General features: G+C 39.4%; 1 non-coding gene across 1 annotated transcript; it reads right to left on the bottom strand.

The window, feature by feature from the left end:
* Positions 1-21,998: 21,998 nt before the first annotated feature.
* On the bottom strand, positions 21,999-22,102 carry LOC123391614. The gene has a single exon (XR_006606309.1). It is a non-coding gene; the product is annotated as a U6 spliceosomal RNA (small nuclear RNA).
* Between the last annotated feature and the right edge of the window lie 965 nt (positions 22,103-23,067).

Here is a 23,067-nt window from a genome sequence, read left to right as displayed (position 1 = left end):
CTAATAGCAGGGGCATGGTCATGTAGGCAGGGGGCCACATAGTCACGTAGACAGGATGTCTTTCTGCTGAGTAATAAGGTCTAACTTCCCCTCTTTGTTTCCCCCTTCCCGCCGCTCTCTTCGCGCGCGTGGGTCCCTGGAGCCAACCCGCAAACTCCAAGTATGCCTTTTTCAAAAGTTCAAACTGTCCACCAATCAGTTGCGCCCCACCCAAAACTTGTTTGTACCTGTCTATAAAAACCCGGCACCACCCCAGCCGGGTGTGCTCAGCTAGCAGGAGCTGCTGACCACCCGCAGGCGCGCGCTGACCACCCGCAGGCGCCTGCGTAACAATAAAGAACCTCTTGCTGATTGCATCCAGTGGCAGTGTTGGATTCTTGGGTAAGGGGATCCGCGGGTCTTTCAGAGCCCAATGTAGGAATCAATCCCAGGGCCCCTAGTTCATGACCCAAGCTGAAGGCAGACACCCAACCGAGACACCCAGGCATCCCTACATTCTCTTTCAAACAATGTATGAGTAAAGACATGCTTTATTTATTTATTTATTCATTTATTTTTGTAGGTCAGATTGGAAAGTATTGTTATCTTTTTAATTTCAATTATATTCACTTAGCCACTGTATCAATAGTTTTTGATGTAGTGTTCAATGATTCATTTGTTATAACACACAGTTCTCATCACCCTGTAACTCCCTAACTCTCCCCCTTCCCATCTGAAACCCTCAGTTATTTCTCTGGGCTTGCAAGGACCTATTTAGAAACTGTCCCTGCTCCTCTTCCCCCAGGGGATAAACCAGCTTCAGGTAACAAAGCCCAGATACAAAGGTGGGTCAGGCCAGGTGGAGACATCCAATCAGTGGGGGGGATGCATACTGTCTCCCTGGTTACCAAGGAGTATGAGCCCCGCCCTTTGGGAGCCTTTTGGGCACCAATTCCAATTAAGGTGTAATAGGCTGGTTCAAATGTCTACTAGGGTAAATTGTAACTCAATTGGTCAGCTAGCATCACTGTGGAGTTTCCTGTGTGTGTTACAATCTCATTGGCCACCTGTGCGTGGGCAGGCCTGACTGCATGGCCTTTGCCCTTAAAAGCTAGTCTATGAAACAGAGAAGGCTTGCATTCTCTTGTAAGAGGTGCGGCCCTGTACCCCTTCAGTTAGATTCTTGATGCTTGGCGCGAAATAAAGCTTTGCTTGACCTTCGCTTTATATCAGTCTCGCTCCTTTAATCCTGGACCTATTATTGGGGCATAACATATGGGGGCTCTCCGGGATTAAATGATGAGAACTGAACCAGCATCAGAATTTCTGGGAAAAGCCTCGAGGTAAGATCTCACAGATTTTACTCTGTGGGATCCACCGATCTCCAGGTGCTCTGTGAGATTGGTTGGTCTGTCTGGGTGGAGCTCCGGGTATAGCCCAGCTGGGTGAAGCCGGACTCGGCCATGCTCCCCAGGGCTGGAGAGGATGCGGGGACGCGCCTTCCCTCCACTGGTAGACCACCAGGGGTTTCAAGTCCCCCTAGACAGTCAGGGGGTTTGAGTCCCCCTAGGCAGTCAAGGGGGCTCGAGTCCCCTAGGCAGTCACCTAGGCTGTCAGGGGGTTCGAGTCCCTCTGGACGGCCAGAAGATCAAAAAGTCCCCACCGGTGGCAGGTTCAGGGTAAGAACTGCTGGGCCTGTGGTTGTCTTTGTCTTGTCTTTTTGTTGTCTGCTGTGCTGTTCGTTGTGTTTGAAGGAATGGGGCAAATAGAGAGTAAGGGGAGTCTGACTCTTAATGGCTATAACTGGAGCCAACTAGGGGTAGTCTAACTCGAGACAGAGACTTTAAGGAATATTCTCAAGCAGCTGCTGAAACAACTTTGTTTCAGGGACATTTCTTGCCTTCTCTGGCCGGATGGAGAATGCCTAGCCCCTCCCCCTTGCTGGCGGGAAAGCATGGTGTGTGCTCCTCTCTAGGAGCTTATGAGCCCTGGAACTGGGAACCCTTTCTCTGCCTTCTGGTGGTACTTTGTTCTGTTATTCACTGTCAGGAAACAAGAAAAGCGCCCCCTGGACCTAACACCCCTACTACAGATCTTCCCACCCGGGTCTCAGGTAAACATTTGAAGTGGAGTGGGCCCAGGTGAAACATCAATCAGTATTTGAACTAAGTTAAGTTTGTTGGGTTAATTAGGATAAACGTGTCTTTTGAGATAACAGTAGTAAATGTAAAACTTCAGAGTTTTTACTCAAGGTCAAAAAAATCTGTGTTAGAATCTGTTGAAATCTGTTAGCAAAGAGTTGACTAGAACTGATGGTTAATTGTCTGTCTCAGAGTTTTAATGGGTAGTTGTTAAAGTAGCCTTCAAAGTCTTTGCTAACCTGAAACTTCAACTAAATGGGATAAAATGCTAGAGCGCTGGTTGTTGGAACTAGATTTGTGCTTTTGAAATCTGTTGGTAAACATGTTTTGTTCTTAACTAATTGATAAATTTGCCATCTAAAGAATTCTGTTGTAACAGTTCACAATTGGTTTATATTTAATCTTCAGTAGAGGTTAAGGTATTTCTAAGAGTACAAAATTCTGCTAAGTGCAATTAAGACTGATGGAAATAAGGGAAACAACTCTGTAGAAAAGTAGGAAATAGGTAAAAAGGAGAGAAAAATACCAGATGCCTGATCCTGTTTGAATACGAAAGAAAAACAGGCCTGGAGCCACTGTTTGAGCTAGATCCATTCCTTCAGAATGGAGGGGGAGACCTGGTGGGGGGAGGTGTCCAACCTGTCTGAATCTGAAGAGTGCCTGACTGTGTGAATGTGTATGTATGGCTCCACCACTTCGGCTACGGAGTCTGAGTGGGCTACACCCTGAGTCTCATGGGGCATCATATGGCATAATGGTCATCTACTCCATGGAGTAGCCCGCTCCAGGGTTTATACCGACAGACCTTAGCTAAGACGCTCCTAGACAGCATCTGAAAGATCCCCCTTCCTTTGTCTACGACATCATTCATAATGGAAGGGAAACCCAGAAAACGCTTAAGACTGCACGCTTAAAAATAAAAAAAAGAAAGACACTGGCTGGTTTTCTCTCTGTTTAAAAAGGCAAAGTTTTCTTCGGTTAATTGAAATGTAAATGGCTTTCTCCTTGCCTGCCCAGAATTGTAAATGAGATCTCTTTGGCTCTTGAGGCTTCCTTGATATGCTAAGTTACTGATAAACCTTGGGTTGCATTTGGATAAATGCTGTAATTATTCTAGAAGTTCTATACATTTCCTAACATTTTAATGTCTTGATAAGGGTCATCACTTGATATTTAACTATATCTGTTCTGAGTTTTTGTCATTTGTAATTGTTTTAGTTCTCTTGTAATATAAATTCTACCTTAAAAGAAATTCATATGGGAAGACTTTCAGAACAAATATAGGTCTTTGATATGTTAAAATCCTGGGAACTGAAATGGGTAAAGATTTACAGAAGTAAGGGCTACATTCAGACTAAACCAGAATTAGTAACATGGGACTAGATGAACTGAAAGGTTGTAATGTTGTGTCTCTTAATGTTTTAAACATTAATGGTTCTGTAATGTTTGCTCCTCTAGACTGGGGAAAATTTTTCTTAAGTTATCTGTAACTTATAGAGATGTAAAGGTGTTCATTTGTAAATGAATCAAGGCATTCAACTTTTCTCTCTATTTGAACCCTCTGAAACCAGTAAGTATTCTTCTTGGCAATCAGTCATTTGCATAAATTCAATAAGAATCTGTTATCCTTGTAACAGGACAGCATTGGACACTGGTTATTTTACCAAGGCTTTGACTGGAATGTCATATTTGAAAAGACTCAGATAATGACCAGCTTAAAGGAACTAAGGTTGACTTTGTAAAACCTGGAGCCATAAAGCCCTTTGGAACTTTTGGCCTGATACCTTGCTTACAGAGTTCCCAGCAGCCTCACCGGGTGAGTAAAGAATGTCACTCCCTGGTAGGAGGAGGTGCCTCAGATTACTTTGGGCACCTCAGGAGTTTGCCCAAATCTGACAGGTATTGCAGGCATGTCTGATGGCAAGTACATGGCTTGGCTTCTGGCCCGGAGAGGCTAGTAAAAGTTCAACCTAGAGATTCCTTATAAAAAGTTCCAGCAAAGCAGATTCTAAAAGATCTATATGATTACTCACTGTTCTTGCTGAGCTTATGTAAATAATTAGGCCAAGTTTGTTAAAACTGGACTTGTTTTTCAAACGAGTTAGTCCTGATTTGGCTATCTCTGGAAATGGTTATTTTAGAAAGAAAAATTGTTTTAATAACATGGCTTTAGGGTGTTAAATTCTAGATTAGATTGTTATTAAATGTTTGTTTAGCTAAGCTAGACAACTTAAGGTAAACTTCAGAGAAGTTGGACGATAACTTGTGTAGGCGATCTTGCCTTTGCCAGTCAGTCAGCCCCAGATATAAGAAAGAAACTTCAGAAAATTGAAGGATTTGAAAGGAAGAATCTGACTGAGTTAGTGGGAATAGTAGAAATAGCCACTGAGGACTATGGGTCTTGCTTGCAGGGGATGAGAGCTCTTTTTCAGACTCTGCAGGGAAAAGGGTATCAGGTGTCAGCAATGAAAACACAGCTTTGTAAGAGCCATGCCACTTACTTAGGCTTTGGTCTCCATGAAGGAGTTTCTTGGGATGTTGGCTGTGGACACCACGGTTCGTGGAGATGGCACAACCTCTCTATGAACTGACTAAGGGAGGACTCACTATGGTCGAGTTAGACTAAATTAGACTATAAAGGAGATTGGACTAAGACTAGAAGGAACTTAGTAAGCCAAATACATCAGGACACTCATTTGGGGACACACAAGTTTAAAGAGCTTATGGGCAAGCAGATCCAGGTTACTAAATTAGGGCGTAGGGCTCAAGATACGGTTGATAGATGTGTTCAATGTCAGGCAGTAAATGTGTAAAGAACTAGAATGGGAAGAGAGAAAAGAGAAAGAGGTTGCTATAGCAGAAATGACTGCTCAGTCTGTACTCTAGTCACTGCAGGCATTACAGTCTGTCTTAAAGGGAGCCCATGCAGGGATCCGGACTGCCAACACTGGGCTGGAGACAGAGGTATAGCCACATCCTTGCCAACCCAGGGACTTAGGTTGGATGTGCTGCCTCCAAGTGGGAGGCTTGGAGCCTCCCTGGAAGGGACGGATTACTGTCATCCTGACCACCCCCTCCTCCTTTTATCAGAAACAGTAAGTTACTGATCAGAGGTCTCCACCTAGCCTGACCCACCTTTGTATCTGGGCTTTGTTACCTGAAGCTGGTTTATCTTCTGGGGGAAAGGGAGCAGGGACAGTTTCTAAATAGGTCCTTACGGGGCCCAGAGTCTCTCATGGTTTTTCTCCCTCTCTGATTTCTCCCACTTCAGATTTCCTTCCTTTCCCCTGTGGTTCTCTGTGCTATTGCTTATGTTCCACACATGGGTGAAACCATATGATAATTGTCTTCCTCTGTTTGACTTACTTCACTTAGCATAATCCCCTCCAGTTCCATCCATGTCAAGGCAAATGGTGGGTATTCACCATTTCTGAGGGCTGAATAATATTCCATTGTATATATACCATTCTTTATCTATTCATCTGTTGAAGGGCATTTTGTCTTCTTCCACAGTTTGGCTATTGTGGACATGGCTGCTATGAACATTAGGGTGCATATGCCCCTTCTTTTCACTACATCTGTACCTTTGGGGTAAATACCTAGTAGTGCAATTCTGGGTCATAGGGTAGATCTATTCTTAACATCTTGAGGAATCTCCATACTGTTTACCAGAGTGGCTGTACCAGCTTGCATTCCCACCAGCAGTGTAAGAGGGTTCTCCCTTTCTCCACAGCCTCTCTAACATTTGTTGTTTCCTGTTTTGTTAGTTTTTCCCATTCTGACAGGTGTGAGATGGTATCTCATTGTGGTTTTTGATTTGCATTTCCCCGATGGCTAGTAATATTGAGCATATCGTCATGTGTCTGTTAGCCATTTGTACATCTTCTTTGGAGAAGTGTCTGTTCATGTCTTCCACCCATTTTTTTGACAGGGTTATTTGTTTTTTGTTGAATTTAAGAAATTCTTTGTAGATCTTGGATATCAGCCCTTTACTTTTAATGCTATTTGCAAATATCTTCTCCCATTCCCTGGGCTCTGCTTCATTTTGTTAACTGTTTCCTTTGCTGTGCAAAAGTTTTTATCCTAATGAAGTCTCAAAGTTCTTTTTTTTTTTTTTGCTTTATGTTTCCCTTGCCTTTGGAGATGTGTCTTGAAGGAGGTTGTTGTGGCTGATGTTGAAGAGGTTACTGCCTATATTTTCCTCTAGGATTTTGATGGATTCCTGTCTCACATTGAGGTCTTTCATCCATTTTGAGTCTATTTTTGTATATGATGTGAATGGTCCACTTTCATTCTTCTTTATGTAACTGTCCAATTTTCCCAGCACCACTTATTCAAGAGAATCTATTTTTTCCATTGGGTATTTTTTTCCTGATTTGCCAAAGATTAGTCGACCATAGAGTTGAGGGTCCATTTCTGGAGCCTCTATTCTGTTTCATTGATCTATGTATCTGTTTTTGTGCCAACACCGTACTGTCTTGGTGATCCAGCTTTGTAATATAGCTTGAAATCAGGCAGCATGATGCCCCTAGCTTTGTTTTTCTTTTCAACTTTTTCTTGGCAATTTGGGGTCTTTTCTGGTTCCATACAGGTTTTGGGATTGTTTGTTCCAGTTCTGTGGAAAATGCCAAAGGTATTTTAATAGTGATGGCATTGAAAGTATAAATAGCTCTGGGGAGGATAAACATTTTAACAATGTTTATTCTTGCAATTCATGAGCATGGAATGTTTTCCATCCTTTTGTGTCTTTTTCAGTTTCTTTCATAAGTTTTCTGTAGTTTTTTTAGAGTATAGGTCATTCACATCTTTGGTAAGGTTTATTCCTAGGTATTTTATGGTGTTTGTTGCTATTGTGAATTGAATCAATTACTTAATTTTTCTTTCTATAGTTACATTGTTACCATGTAGAAAAACAACTGATTTCTGTTCATTTTATTTTGTATACAGCCACATTGCTGAATTGTTATATGAGTTCTAGTAATTTGAGGGTGGAGTCTTTGGGGTTTTCCACATAAAGTATCATGTTGTTTGCAAAAGGAAGAGTTTGACTTCTTTGCCAATTTAGATACCTTTGTTTTTGTTGCTTTCTGATCACTGAGTTTAGTACTTTCCGGCACTATGTTGAACAACAGTGGTGATAGTGGGCATCCCTGTCATGTTCCTGACCTTAAAGGAAAAGCTCTCAGTTCCCCCATTGATAATGATATTTGCTGTGAGCTTTTTATAAATGGTTTGCATGACATTGAGGAATGTTCCCTCTATCCCTATACTCTGAAGAGTTTTAAGCAAGAATGGATGTTGTATTTTGTCAAATGCTTTTTCTGCACCAATTGAGAAGATAATATGGTTCTTGTCTTTTCTTTTATTGATGTGTTCTATACATTGATTAATTTGCAAATGTTGAACCACCCTTGCATCCCAGGGATAAAACCTGCTTGGTTGTGGTGAATAATTGTTGGATCCTATTAGCTAGGATCTTGGTGAGTATTTTGGCATCCATGTTCATCAAGAATATTGGTCTGTAATTCTCCTTTTAGATGGGGTCTTTGCATGGTTTTGGGATCAAGGCAATGCTGGCCTCATAGAAGGAGTTAGGAAGTTTTCCTTCCATTTCTATTTTTTGGGAACAGCTTTAGAAGAATAGGTATTATTTCTTCTTTAAATGTTTGGCAGAATTCTCCTGGAAAACCATCTGGCCCTGGATGTTTGTTCTTTTAGGAGGCTTTTGATTACTGTTTCAATTTCGTTACTGGTTATTCATCTTTTAGATTGTCTATTTCTTCCTGTTTCAGTCTTGGTAGTTTCTAAGATTCCAGGAAGGCATTCATTTCTTCCAGGTTGCTTAATTTGTTGGCATATAGTTGCTGGTAATAATTTCTAATAATTGCTTCTCTCTCCTTGATGTTAATCTTGATCTCTCCCCCTTCATTCATGATTTTATTAATTTGGGTCCTTTCTTCTTTTGGATATGTTTGGCCAGTGCTTTATTGATCTCATTATCAAGGCTCTTATTTCTTTGTTGATATTCTGTTTACATGATCTGTCCAATTCTGTGAGTGGAGTGTTAAACTTTCTTACTATTCATGTATAATTGTTGATCTGATTCTTTATTTTGGTTAATAGCTGGCTTATGTAGTTGGCTGTTCCCATGTTGGGGACATAGGTATTTATAATAATTAAATTTTCTTGTTGGATGGACCCTTTAAGAAATATATAGTGTCTCTCTAGATATCTTATTACTGTCTTTGGTTTAAATTCTAACTTGTTGGATATAAGAATTCCTACCCCAGCTTTCTTTTGAGGTCCATTGGCATAATAAATGCTTCTTCGTCACCTCACTTTCAGTTTGGAGGTGTCTTAGGTTCAAAATGAGACTCTTGCATACAGCATATGGATGGGTTCTGTCTCTGTATCCAATCTGCAAACCCTGTGCCATTTCACAAGAACAGTTAGGCAGTTTATGTTGTGAGTTACTACTGAAAGATATGTATTTATTACCATCCTATTGTCAGTGGAGTCCCTGTTTCAATGGATTGTCTCTGTTTAAAAACCCAGAATCCATTACTCTTGGGATTTTTCTTCTTTTATAGAATCGCCCTTAGTATTTCTTGCAGGGCTGTGGTCATGTAATCTTTCAGTTCCTGCCAGTCCTGGACCTCAATGTGGGCAAGGTAGGGTGTTTCAGTACTTCCTGTGTGTATTTTGTTCTCTTTGTTAGATGACACTACTTCCCAGAGTTACAAGGAAATTATAACTGGTATATCTATCTATCTATCATCTATGTATATGTATATAATTGCATAGGGAAAAAAGGACTACATTGAAGTTTATATGGATATAAATCTATCTATCACCTATCTCTGTGTGTATGAAAAAGTACAAGTTAAAAAGTTACTATGGAAAATGTTATATTAAACATCTAGTTGATATGGGAAATAAGTTAAAAAAAAATTTTTAAAGTAGAAACATGGGGAAGAATAAAAAGAAAAAAAAATGTGTCTGAGAAACACTCAAGCCTTGAGGTAACACCTGGAGCTCAATATGCTGTTTTCCCCTGGTATTGGTGTTTTACAGTTTTATGTGGACCCTAGGGTTGTTGTCCTCTTGTTCTTCCAGCTTGTCTTCTGGGAGAGAGGCTTGCCACACTATTTTTCAGGCAACCCTGCTAGAACGGAGTTGCCCTGTTCCCTATTAGGGGACTGGACTCCTTGGAAACCAAGTTTTTTTGGCTTTTGTTCTATGGCTGCTTTTGTTCTATGGTAGCTTTTTGTGCCTTTTTGGAGGGTTGGAGGAATGGACAATGTCTCCACTCAGACCTCCACCCCAGGGCAGAGAAGTCCCAGTCTGTTCTTCTCTGAAACCTCCATAACACATAGTTTCCCTTTCTGTAAGCACAGTGGAAAACCACAGCCTCCCTCAGGTGATGCATGCCCCCAGTGACTTTCTCAGCAATCCACTCAGGCTGAGTTCTCTGCCCTTAGACTTTCTAAAACCATGAGTGGTCCCACTTTTGTGCTCTGGTATTATATCGCTTTCCAGGTACCAGCTTCTAGTGGCTTCCTAATCCTTCTGCTTATCCTCCAATATCTGTCTGTGGAATCACAACTCCATCCTTCATACTTCCTGACTGCTGACCCTCTGCCAATAGAAATCCAGATATATATTCTTACATCTCAAGCTGATTTAATAGGTGTTCAGAATGGCTTGGTGTAGATATTGAATTAAATTCAGGGGACTGGTTGAAACAGAATTCCCCACTCCTTCACCATCTTGCCCAACTCTGTTTTATGCAATTTAAATGACCATTTAAATGTCAGTTCAATATTCCAAAGCATTGTTTGTGGAATGTGGAATGAATACATGGTCAAAGGTGGGGGGACCACATGTCCATGGCAGGCTTAGGGAATGGATCAAGTCCTTGAAAAGGCTGGAGGACACCTACAGGCAGATAGAGGCCCGTGGAAAGGTAAATTCACCAAGATGCTGTCTGCAAATATAAGAATCTTGTCAAACTGGAAAAGGGAGTTCCACTTCAAAGTCACTAGCTGTATGTAAATGAATGGCAAGGTCAAATACAGAACCATGGATACCTATGGACAGCACTCATCTAAATAGGGAGATTCACATTCAGATTGTTACCATGCAGCATGTTGACCAGTTTAATAAGTTTTGAAGGTTTTCAAGAGACACTTTGTAAAACTTCTCCAGTTTTGCTTGTTATAGTCTCAGGGGGTTAAGAAAATCATGTCTTCAGAGTGATACTGTGCTGGAGGGTCATTTGTTACTAGTGCCTTTAAGGAGCATGACCCAGATTTGGACAGTGTGACCGAGCAATCACTGCAAAGGTAATCCACGGATCTAGCATATCTCATGGAGAGACAGCCCAGGAGCTTCAGGTATCTCTCCTGCAGCACAGTCTACTCTGGGATGCTTCCAGAAGTAATACTGCAAAGAAACTACACATCTAAGGATGTTAATCAATTTATTTTTCCTTCTCCAAGTGGTTGTGGCTCTAACAAAAGTCTGGAACCTCTGATTAGCTATTGCATCAAATGTGAGTTTTCCTGAGTAGCTCACACATGCCCTGTAATGGCAAACATTAGAGACTCCAGAAAATTGGCTGCTAAAAGTTTTACTTTACTCAGATTCAGTTCCATGTACAGAGGCCCAGGAGTGAGATTCAGACACCAGCAGCTGACCCTTGCCCTTGGGAGGATCCAGTGACTGGTCTTATTTCAGGCAGTGGTGGGCTTCCTGAAGAACAGTGTACACTGTAAGAGAACAAAGCCTTTGAAATGATTCTCTTTAAGGAAATTGTAGGGGCACCTGGTGGCTGAATTGGTTAGCATTTGCCTTTGGCTCAGGTCATGATCATAGGAAATTATTCTCTTTAAATAAATTGTAGGGACACTTGGTGGCTGAGTTGGTTAAGCATTTGTCTTTGGCTCAGGTCATGATCATAGGGTCCTGGGATCTGGCCTTGCATCAGGCTCTTCTCCTTCTCACACTCCCCCTACCCCCACTTGTGCTTACTCACACTCTCTATCTCTCTCAAATAAATAAGTAAATTCAATCTTAAAAAAATAAAGAGATTCGTATGTTGGATGATTGTGTCTTATTTTATTGAGTAAGTTGCAATCTCTCCTCTACTAGTTTTAAGCACTAGGTACCTCAGGACACCAATGCACTCTGATGTTGGCCAATAGTTATTGCCTCATCTCCCCTGTCCTTTCTGGACCAGTTAAAAAATGCTGCCTGGAAGCAAGACTTTTTTTCCATTTTTTTCCTCCCAGGTTTGTCCTCAGGCCAGTATTCAGGCAAAGCCCTGTTTCACCATGAGTAAGAAATAGTTGACCTTAGGGCTTATGGTGTCAGGTGGGTGTGGCTGGCAGAGAGCAGTTAGTGCTAAAGGACTCCAAAGTTCTCTCTCTCTCTCTCTCTCTCTCTCACACACACACACACATACACACACACACACACACACAGACACATGTCTCCATGTGCTATTATCTCATTTCTGCAGAGAAGTAGAGTTTAAATCCCTGCTTCTGTTGATTGTATATGCCTCCTCCCAACAATGGCTGTGTTAGTCTGGGTTCTGCAGAGAAACAGAATCAGTAGGATGCACATAAGCAGGGTTTTCCAATAAAGTGTTACATCAAATGTACAGTAACATTAATTTCCTGTTTTCCTAATTCAAAGTCAGAAAACAGCGACAAGACTGAGTTGTAGAGTACTGAGAGAAATGGGTACACCACTCCACAGTCAGAATATTTTTGTGAATAAGGGGTAAGCAAAAGATATTTTTTTAAAAATACCAAAAACACAAACTATAAGATGAAAACTTGATACATCTGACAACATGGAACTTCATGATTTTGGTTTAAAAATAAAACACCAGAAATAAAGTTACCATATGGTGACACAATAACAGAAGACATTTGTAAAACTGAGAGAGAGAGAGAGACTTTTATTTTTAAGTTAGAGGCATAAACTATGCATTTCCTTCTTTTATTTATGGAAAAATCTCTGAAAAGCAGCCAGAAGAATGAGGAATGAAAGCACAAACTCCACCTTCAGTAAACTGAGGAGGAGCCTAACCCTTTCTAAATGACAGGTGGTTAGAAATGCCATTGAGGATGGTGGATATAAGACAGAGGCACTTTAAGAGTATGCAGAGGCAGGAGGCTTAGTTGCTGAGCTCAAAATCAGCAAGGAAATTACACTCAAAAAACCAAGAGGCACACCTTGGGGTTTAAAACACAAATTCCTTGGATATTGCAGCATAAACAGAGCATATTACTGATTTCAGGAGAATTTCTGACCTCTATTTGATTCCAAGAGGCAGTGGAGGCAGAGCTAACTGAAAATCCCATGCAGGATCTTCTGAAGCTGGAGTACAAAGGAAGGGTTTGGTACTGTGATCCAGAACCTTCCATACTTTCTGTTCTACTCCTGTCCTGTCTGGGAATCCATATAATGAAATGCACATGGCTATTTGAGCAATAGCCATTTTTTCAATTTAATTTAAATATCTTGCCAATAGATGGCCCAGAAAAAAAAAAATTTATGTAAGCAAAAATCAATTTGAATAGGGCAGCATCCAGTCCAGCAGATAGAAAGTAACTCAGGGGAGTTGCACAAAATGAAGGAGGAAGAGTAAGGACGTTAAAGTGTGTGTTGGGGGGAGTTGGTTTTTGCAAAGTTACTTGTTTTGAGGAGAAGGCAGGAGGTGTGTTAAGCAGATTACCTCAGTAGTGCAACGAGGTGATTCTTGACTGGTTTAGGATTTAGTTTCTGGAAGAGCTGAAGCTGTAATTCAGTTAGGTCTCAGTTTGGTGACATGGGGCTGATCATAAGTGACTCCGTTGTTGGTCTGTGGTCTTGTTTTACCGGAAAGAAATCCAGTATCTTTATCGTTAAAGAAAAACCTACAATGGAAATGACCACATAGGAATAAGAACTTACACTAAGCATATATGTCATTTCAATAAATTAGAAAAGGCTGAAGTCATCTACGAAAATGAAAGTGACAAGAGTCACAGATAAGACTGGTGATTAAAATCTGAATACAGAAGTACAAAGAGTTGTAAGCTAGCATACAGGTACAATGAGAAAGCAAGCAATTCATCTTAACATCAGATAAAATTGAATCCATGCCAAAAGTCATTAATCAAAACAAATAGATCCTCTAAAATACTAAGAGTCTGAGGACACAATTTGATAGTCATGGGATGGCATGAAACTGTGTTTATAAAATGGTGAGTTCCAGAGGTTTAATGAGCACTAGACCCAGCAAGACTCTCTAACTTACACCTGCAGTGTAAGGCAGACACAAAAGGCTCAAGTATAATGATTAATATGGGTTATCTAATTACTAAGTTAAAAAAATGTATTCTGAAAACAAAGAGCAAACCTTTCATCTGTTCACAGAACAGTCATAAAATATGATATGATGGATTAAAAAAAATTCAGTAAATCCTAAAAATCAAGAGTAGCAATTATCCTATCTCCTGTAATAACAAAGAATTTTATAGAAGAACAAGAAAACCAATAGTCCTTACCACCTGGATTTTAAGGTGTTCTCAAACAATTATTGAGTATAAGGAAAAACACATAAAAATGTTGAAAGTATAAGCAACAAGAAAAAAAACACAAGAATACCAACTCCATATATCAAACTTCAGGTATGCTGCTAAAGCAGGAGTCAGAAGAAAAATTCACAGATTTTATTACAGATTATTACAGGGAAGAAAGTTACAGGTGTACAAAATAATGATGCAGCAATTCTATATTAATAGTTAAGAGTCTATTTCTTCATTTGTCTCTTTTTTTTTTCTTTTTTTTGTTTCTTATATTCCACATATGAGTGAAATCATAAGGTATTTGTCTTTCCTTGACAGACTTACTCACTTAACATAATACTCTCTACCTCCATCCATGTCATTGCAAATGGCAAGATTTCTTTCTTTTTTATGGCTAAATAATAAGCAGATAGATAAGATAGAAAGATGATTGATGATCGATAGAGCTCACATCTTCTTTTATCATTTTTCTTATTTAAAAAATGTTGAAAAGCCATGTGATTTTTTTTCCCTTTTTTTTCCATTTTTAAAAATTTTTAAATTTTCCATTAAAAATTCTTTGAAAAATAGAGTGTTGACAACTAATGAATTGTTGAACACTACATCAAAAACTAATGATGTACTACTATCTGTTGGCTAACTGAACATTATTAAAAACTAATGTGTTGATCCTTATAAGGGTCAATGCATTATCTTTAAGAATTTTTTAAAAACAGGAATGAAGATACACAAATGTGTACATGTGTATATATTTCAAAGCAAACTTTGTGCTTTGTAGGGAAATGCTAAAAGCATCACCACTGAAATAGTAGAAAATACAAAGCTGTCAAGTCTCATATATCTCTAATATTATTTTCTATTACTGATGTTACATTACTCTAAAAAAACTTAGAAAAATAAATTAGAATGTACAGATGTTGAAGGAAAGATGTAAAATGACTACTATATTTGATTATATAAATTTTTATCATTGAAACCAAAGAAGATCAACTAAATATTTTAGCAATGATAAAAGACTTCAGAATTCATGTATTTAGGAAAAAATAATATATAATAAACAGTGGCTTATGAATATGTTATATACAAATTAAATTTTAGATTATTTAAATTAAAAAAGTTCCTTTTATAACAGCACTATGTAAAGTAAAATACTTTGGAATACATATAATGAAATGCAGATGGCTATTTGAACAACAGCCACTTTTTCAGTTTAATTTAAAACACTCCTGAGGGCCAAAAGAATAAACCAGCTAAACATGCAGCCATTGTCATTGGGCAGGAAAAGTCAACTTCAAACAGATTTCCATTCTCCCTTAGCTAATTTATGAATATGATGAGAGCCCACCAATAGTTATTTTCAGTAGTCAAGGTTCATATGAAAATATCAAGTTCTGAAAATAGAATAATCAAGGGCTAGCATTATAACAGGAAAAAACTGAAATAAGTAAAGCAGTGTGGAAAAGATGCAAGAATAGGTGGGTAGATTAGTGGACAGACTATAGGAACCAGAAATATACTTAAACACAGGCTAGTATAGGATAGAAGCCATCTGAAGGCAACATGCCAAAAAAAAAAAAAAAAAAGATGCATTATTTAATAAATGGCAATGGGTCAATTTGGCAGTAATCTGGAAAATTAAATAAGCTGGATGCATATCTCATTCTTTATCTGAGAATGAATTCCAAATGTTTCAAAAACTTAAATATAAAAGTGAAATGATAAAAAAGCTAGAAATGACATGGAAGAGCTAGTGTGTACACACACACACAGGCACACATGCATAGCAAGAGTATGAGAAACTTTTCTAACTACATACAAAGCTCAGACTAAGAAAACAATAATTAATAAATTTAGTTACATAAAATTAGAATTTTGGCATTGCACACATAAGGCAATGAAGTCAAAAGATGAATAATTATTTAGAAGTTAGGATACACTGCCAATATCATAGAAATAGCTTACTGCCCTAGCATATTAAGCCTTCATTCAAAACAAAAGACTAGGGGCGCCTGGGTGGCTCAGTGGGTTGAGCCGCTGCCTTCGGCTCAGGTCATGATCTTAGAGTCCTGGGATCGAGTCCCGCATCGGGCTCTCTGCTCGGCAGGGAGCCTGCTTCCCTCTCTCTCTCTCTCTGCCTGCCTCTCCATCTACTTGTGATTTCTCTCTGTCAAATAAATAAATAAAATCTTTAAAAAAAAAACAAAAACAAAAGACTAGCATTCTGACAGAAAGACAAGAACAGCAGCTGAGGAGACACAAGTGCAAGTGAGTGCTGTGTCTGTAAAGGACTTCCCCTGTCCCACAGGTGAGTGTTCTGGAGTGCCAAGCTTTCACCAAGCAGTGCGGCAACATGCAGAGTGATACCACCCAGCATTGGCAGTGAGGAGTGAAAACAGATGCTCTCACACATCCCTGGTGAACGTTCTCACTGGTACAGTCTCTAAAAAGGGCAATTTGGAAATAAATTTCAGAATTAAAAATTTATGCACCCTTTAATCCAGCAATTTCACCTCCAGAACAGAGATAAAAGATTAGGAACAAACTATATGTCTCTCAATAGTAGATTGGTTAAATAAATTATGGAACATTGCACCAAGGGAATACTTCACAATCTCAAAAATAAATGAGGTTATTCTTTATGTATTAGTTGTGGAATGACTTCCAAGATAGAGTACTAAGCAAATAGGCAAAGTACAGAAGAATCCTTAAATAGTCCATCATTTGTGTAGAAGGAGAAAGGGAAGAATAGTTGTGTACGTGTGAATGCCCATATGATTCATTTGTATTCACATGCCTAAAATATCTCAAGAGAGATACATAAGAAATGAGGTGACTGAGGAGATAGAGGTGAGATTTTACAGAAGACTCTAATTTTTGAAATTTGAACCTCATGAGTGCATTACCAGTTGCGAACATACATAAAATTAAAATAAAAAGCCAAAGAAATCAATACATAGAAACTAAAAGGAAATCTGCAAGCCAATAAGATAGTGACAGAGAAATTAATAGAAAGATAAGAGTTGGGGCACCTGGGTGGCTCAGTTGGTTAAGCAACTGTCTTCGGCTCTGGTCACGGTCCCGGAGTCCCGGGATCGAGTCCTGATAAGGCTCCCAGCTCCATGGGGAGTCTGCTTCTCCCTCTGACCTTCTTGCCTCTCATGCTCTCTCTCACTGTCTCTCTCTCAAATAAATAAATAAAATCTTTTTAAAAAAAAAGATAAAAGTTTTATAAAATGAAAATTTTCACAAATTATGTCAGCTGAAGGGCTTAGTGAATATGGAGAGAAGATAAACCTTTCTAGTAATCACAGGGCTAAGCTGTGACATCTGGAAAACCCACCAGGCAGGCAGAGAGGAACAGGGAGCAGCACATGGTGTAGGAGAGCATGAGGATATAGGGCCTTCCCGAAGGGTCACTGGGGGGGTAGTCTACCAGTGCATAGTAAGGTTCAATCCAGAGCTTCCTCCCTGAAACCTAGCAGTACTACCCTGGTTTCACCATTTGCTATGAAACCCTGCACTTCCCTGAGGTATGTTCTACCTTCCCAGAGGCCTAACTAGTTTTTTTTTGCTTTTAGTTTACTTCCTTTGTCAACGTCCAGCACCTAGTAATTTAAAATGGAGGACTCAGATTTGACAGTCATTCCCAAATTTGACACATTAACATGACCTTGAAATTAAAAAAAAAAAAAATCTGAAAAACAAGTCAAACTCAAGACAAATTATTCGTATAGCCTTGGGGAGGGGGATATTGCAGGCAAGTGTAGAAACTGCTGATGTAATCTCATGGGGCCAATAAAGCCGCCTCTGTTTCCTGTTCATGAGATAGTCTACAAACCTGATAACAGGCTCACACAGTGATTGGGTGTATGCTTTTCCACTGGGAGATATGCAATAAGCCTTCCCATTTCTGTGGTCTCCCCTATCCTAAATAATTGGTCCTACTGGGGAGGGGGAACCACCCAAGAACAATAAATAGATGGAGAATTCAAATGTGGAACATTTCCACAGGGTTGACAGAGTTGCTGTTGTGGTTTTGCATTGTGTATTTTTGTTTTGAGTTGATTTTTACATTATTTTTCGCTTATGGGAAGTTAGAGGTCAGTTCTGTATCATCACTTATCTTGTAGAATGGCAACATTTTCAAGAACATTCTATTTTCACCAAAACAAATGATCCATCTTAAACAGATTTTTTATTATGAAGGAACTATCTCTGTGCATTCTGTTCAGACTGAAGAAAACCCATGGGACACCTGGATAAGAGCCCAAGAGTACCTTGGAGTAATAGCTGCATCATGTATATATATATTGGGGGCTAGACAGGGTCTGGGAGGTCACATCCCACAGATGGGGCTGTTACCTTAATCAGTTATTCAGGCATGAACACATATCTTCCTTTATCACCTGGGAAATAGGCTTTAGCTTCATCCCTTGTCCTTGTGAACTTGGCTGTGAATGATGTGTCTGCCAGGCTAGGACGGGAAATCACTCAGTGACCTGGAATGCCAACATATCTGACTGACGCTGGCCTTGGGTCTGGCTTCTTGTAATGGCAATTTTGAAAAGATTTCACTCTGTCCTTGATTGGAAGATTCTCTTGGCTCAACTAAATTGCTTAGTCCTCATCTTCAAATGGGTGTTGTCCCAAAATTATGTCTCCTTTTGGGTCAGAATTTCAGATTACTCAGGCTTTTCTAGGTCTAGACTCTAGGTTAACTGTGGTTCTTGATTGTTCAGTACAACATGCTTGTTTTTCATGCATTCGGTAGGATGTATAATGGGAGAGAAGCGGTAGAGTAAGGGCTAGGGAAACCATAGGAGAGACTCTTGGAACAGTAGGCACATACTGGTTAACTTTTCATTTCACTTGTTATGGTGTCCCCCAAATAATTCTTAATTATTCTGATACATGAATTGAACATTTCTTTTGAATCTTTCTGTATTTTCATAATGTTTATTTCATGTACCCTCAATAAACAGATGGCTGGCTCCCACAGATTATGGGGTTCGGGGCAGTTAATTTTCCTGGAGAGCTTGGCTCTATGTGTTCAGTCTAGAAGTCTAGACCTGCCTTGGTGTGAAGAAACCATGTTAGACTCACACAGATTATGCTTTGATGGCAGAGCCCTGGGGAAAGAATGTAATGTCCTCATGGGTCTTCTGATTACTGAGAGCCTCCTCCATCTTGTCTCACACTCAGAGCCCATTGTACCAAGTCCATCCCAACCACTCAGTTTGATTAGAGGACCATTTAAAATAGATTTCATTGAGTATTCTTGTTACAAATGTGTGCTTCTTGATATTACTGAGTCATAAGCTCTGAGCCAAAAGCCAGGGAATCTGCATTTTCAGCAATATTTTATGCACTGTAGTCTAAGAATTGCTGATCTAAAGGGCATGTTCTCCAGGTCACAATTTGGGAGATGTTGAAGCAATATCCTAGAGATCCCCAAATCTATTGTTCATTGGAAGCCTCAGAAGAAATATTTAGAAATTCAGATTTCAGCTACAATAGAACCTTACTTAATCAGAATCTTTGAAAGTGAGGCCAAGACATTGGAATTTGAATAAGTTACAGATGATTCTTCAGTAGGACCTTGGTGCCTTGGTGAAGTCTCTCATTTCTGGCACTAAGTATCACCTTCACAATTTTTGTCACACTTGTCTTTTTTATTTATTGAATTACTTTATCATTTAAATTACGTTTTATTGGGGCACCTGGGTGGCTCAGTGGGTTAAGCCTCTGCCTTCGGCTCAGGTCATGGTCTCAGGGTCCTGGGATCAAGCCCCACATTGGGCTCTTTTCAGCAGGGAGCCTGCTTCTCCCCCACCCGACTGCCTCTCTGACTACTTGTGATCTCTGTCAAATAAATAAAATCTTAAAAAAATTACTTTTTATTCCTCTTAATTTTTAAAATTGTAGTATATCTTAACTATAGTAAAATCTGTCATGCTATATATATAGTTCTATGAGTTTTGATAAATACATGATGTCATACATCCTCCACCACAATAAAAATACAGAACCATGGGGTGCCTGGGTGGCTCAGTGTGTTAAAGCCTCTGCCTTCGGCTCAGGTCATGATCCCAGGGTTCTGGAATGGAGCCCCACATCAGGATCTCTGGTCAGCAGGGAGCCTACTTCCCTTCCCCTCTCTCTGCCTGCCTCTCTGCCTACTTGTGGTCTCCGTCTGTCAAATAAATAAATAAAAATCCTTAAAAAGATACAGAACCATTTTATCACTTTCCAACATTGCCTGATACACTTTATAGGTATCACATCCCCAAACCTTAGTTCCTTGCAGCTCCGACCTATTTACTTAACTATATATAGTTTTGGTGTGTAATACATATAATATTGAACATCATATAAATGGAATTATAAGTATAACATTTTGAGTCTAACTTTTTTCACTGAGAAAAATGCATTTGAGAGTCTTTCCTATAGGTGTGTAACAGTAGTTTTCCTTCATATTTTTGAGTAGTATTTCATGAAAAGCAAGTAAATGGATTTGCTTATCCATTCACTGACTGAAATACATGCAGATTATTCCCAGTATTTTTTTTGGCAACTATGAATAAAGCAACTCTAAATATTTATGTACAAGTGTTGTGTGAGCATATGCTTTTATTTCTCTTGGAAAAATCTCCAAGAGCAGGGTTGATACATTGTATGGTGAGTGTATGTTGAACTTTATAAGAAATGATCAAATTGTTTTCCAAAGTAGTGACATCATTTTTTTTTAAAAGATTTTATTTATTTATTTGACAGAGAGAAATCACAAGTAGATGGAGAGGCAGGCAGAGAGAGAGAGAGAGAGGGAAGCAGGCTCCCCGCTGAGCAGAGAGCCCGATGCAGGACTCTCCATCCCAGGCCCCTGAGACCATGACCTGAGCTGAAGGCAGCGGCCTAACCCACTGAGCCACCCAGGCGCCCAGTGACATCATTTTTGAATTCACAAAAATAATGTATGAAGCTTCCAGTTGCTCTGTTTTGTTTTTAAATTTTGTTTCACTTTTTAGCCATTCTAACAAGTGTGTAGAGTTTACTGTACTTTTAATTTGCATTTACTAATTATTAGTGATGTTGGCCATCTTTTTGTACATCTTTTTTTTTTTTTAGCTAAATTCAAATCTTCTTTGATGAGGTGTCTATATAAATACCTTTCCATTTTAAAGAAGATTTTATTTATTTATTAGAGAGAGAGAGCATGAGCAGAGGCAGAGGCAGAGAGAGAAGCAGACTCTGGCTGAGCAAGGAGCCCAATGTGGGACTCGATCCTAAGACTCCAAGATCATGACCTGAGCTGAAGGCAGATGCTTAATGGACTGAGCCACCCAGGGGATCATATTTTGCCATTTTCTAGTTGAACTTTTCATTTCTTTTCTTTTTCCTCCAGTTTTATTGAGACATACTTGATGTACAGTATTATGTAAGTTTAAGCTGTATGTGCAATGACTTGACCTGCATATATTGTGAAATGATGACCACATTAAGTTTAGTTACATTGATCATCTTGTCGCCAGCTAGACCCCAAGACCTGGCCTTTACTGCCTGCCTGCTTGTGCTCACTAACCTCTTATATTTCCCTAAGCTCTTCTTTCAGGCTTTTCTGTTAATTCAGGCTAATGAAACCAGAAACCAGTCCTCCCCAAAGATGATGGTGACTGATAAGACCACCTGCTGGTCCAGACAACCCAGATTCTTTGAGTTTACACCCACCCCTCAACTCATGTCTATGCAGATGGACCTCAGAGTGAAGCTTGGACTGACCTACAGTTATGTTTACCTCATTATAATACTGAAATCTCCACCCAAGGAGGAACACAAGCCTCATTTACATAACATGCAGTATGTGTGTAGGCTATTTCCTTAAGGCACATGCAGGACCTTGTGCCCACCTCTGCATACAATAAGAAGACATTCATCCTAACCCTAATCAAAAGGAACCCACCCATTCACCCTCTAGAAGAGTCAGGGCTTTGGAAGTCATTCCCTGTGATCTCATTCACAGCAAATAAAATTTTCTTCCGGGGACAACTCACCTGGTTCAGTTTTTGACTGACGAAGGAGCAAACTCATGTGGGTGCAGTTAAGATTACACAAAGATTTTAAGAAAAAGGAAAAAAAAAAGTTTTATCCTTGTGATGAGAACTTTAGGATCAACTTCTTAGTAACTTTCAAATGCACCAACAACAGTCTTAAGTACAGTCTTCATGTTGTACATCGCATTCCCAATACTTATTTATGTAATCACTGGAAACTTACACCTTTTGCCACTTTCATCCAGTAAAAAATGGAACATTTCATGAATTTGTGAGTCATTCACGCAGGGGCCATTTTACTCTTCTCTGTATCTTTCTGGTTGTAGGTGCACATGTTACTGAAGCAAGCTCGTTTTTCTTTTTTTGGAATTTTGAGAGTTTTTAAAAAATATTCTGAAAGAACAATAAATCCCTCCTAAAATATATGTTTTGTAAATATTTTCTCTCAGTTTTGGCTTCCTTCATTTTCTTTCTTATTTTAGAAAAGATTTTATTTATTTATTATAGTCAGAGAGAGATTGAGAGCGCAAGCAGGGAGAGTGGCATGACCTGAGACAAAGGAAGACATTTAACCAACAGGACCACCTAGAAGCCCCTGGCTTCCTTCGTTTTCTTAACAGTGTCTATATAGAGCAGAAGTTTTTTAACTGATAAAATGTTATTATCAAAGTTTTCCCTTTTATGTATTGGATTTTTGGGATCATAATCTAAGAAATTCTACCAAATATACAGTTAGAAGTTCTGTATGTTTTCTTCTATACGTTTTCTCATTTTAGCTTTTACACAATTTATTTTGAGATAGGTTTTTTTTTTTTAAATTTTATTTATTTATTTGACAGAGAGAGATCATAAGTAGGCATAGAGACAGGCAGACAGAGAGTGGGGAAGCAGGCTCCCTGCAGAGCAGAGAGCCCAACGTGGGCCTCTATCCCAGGACCCTGATGTCATGACCTGAGCCGAAGGCAGAGGCTTAACCCACTGAGCCACCCAGGTACCTGAGTTAGTTTTTGAATATAGTGCCAAGTGTGGGTCAAGGTTTATTTATTTTGCACTTGAATTACAACTGTTAGAACAACTTTTGTTGAAAAGACTGCCTTTCCCCTCTGAATTGTCTTTGTAATTTATCAAAGATCAATGGTCCATACATACATGGTGTAAATCTACTTCTGCATACTCTATTCTGTTCCTTTTGTCTTTGTGTCTATTCTTCATCAAAACCTACTGTAGCTTTATAGTAAGTCTTGAAATCAGATAGCATGAGTCCTCCACTTTGTTCTTCCTGCCCAAAATTCTTTGAGCAACTCTAGTTCTTTT

Source organism: Mustela putorius, unplaced genomic scaffold (genome assembly GCF_011764305.1).
Source record: "Mustela putorius furo isolate JIRA1106 unplaced genomic scaffold, ASM1176430v1.1 tig00000253_pilon_pilon_pilon, whole genome shotgun sequence".
Lineage (NCBI taxonomy): Eukaryota > Metazoa > Chordata > Mammalia > Carnivora > Mustelidae > Mustela > Mustela putorius.
This window is presented reverse-complemented; position numbering and strand designations above follow the sequence as displayed.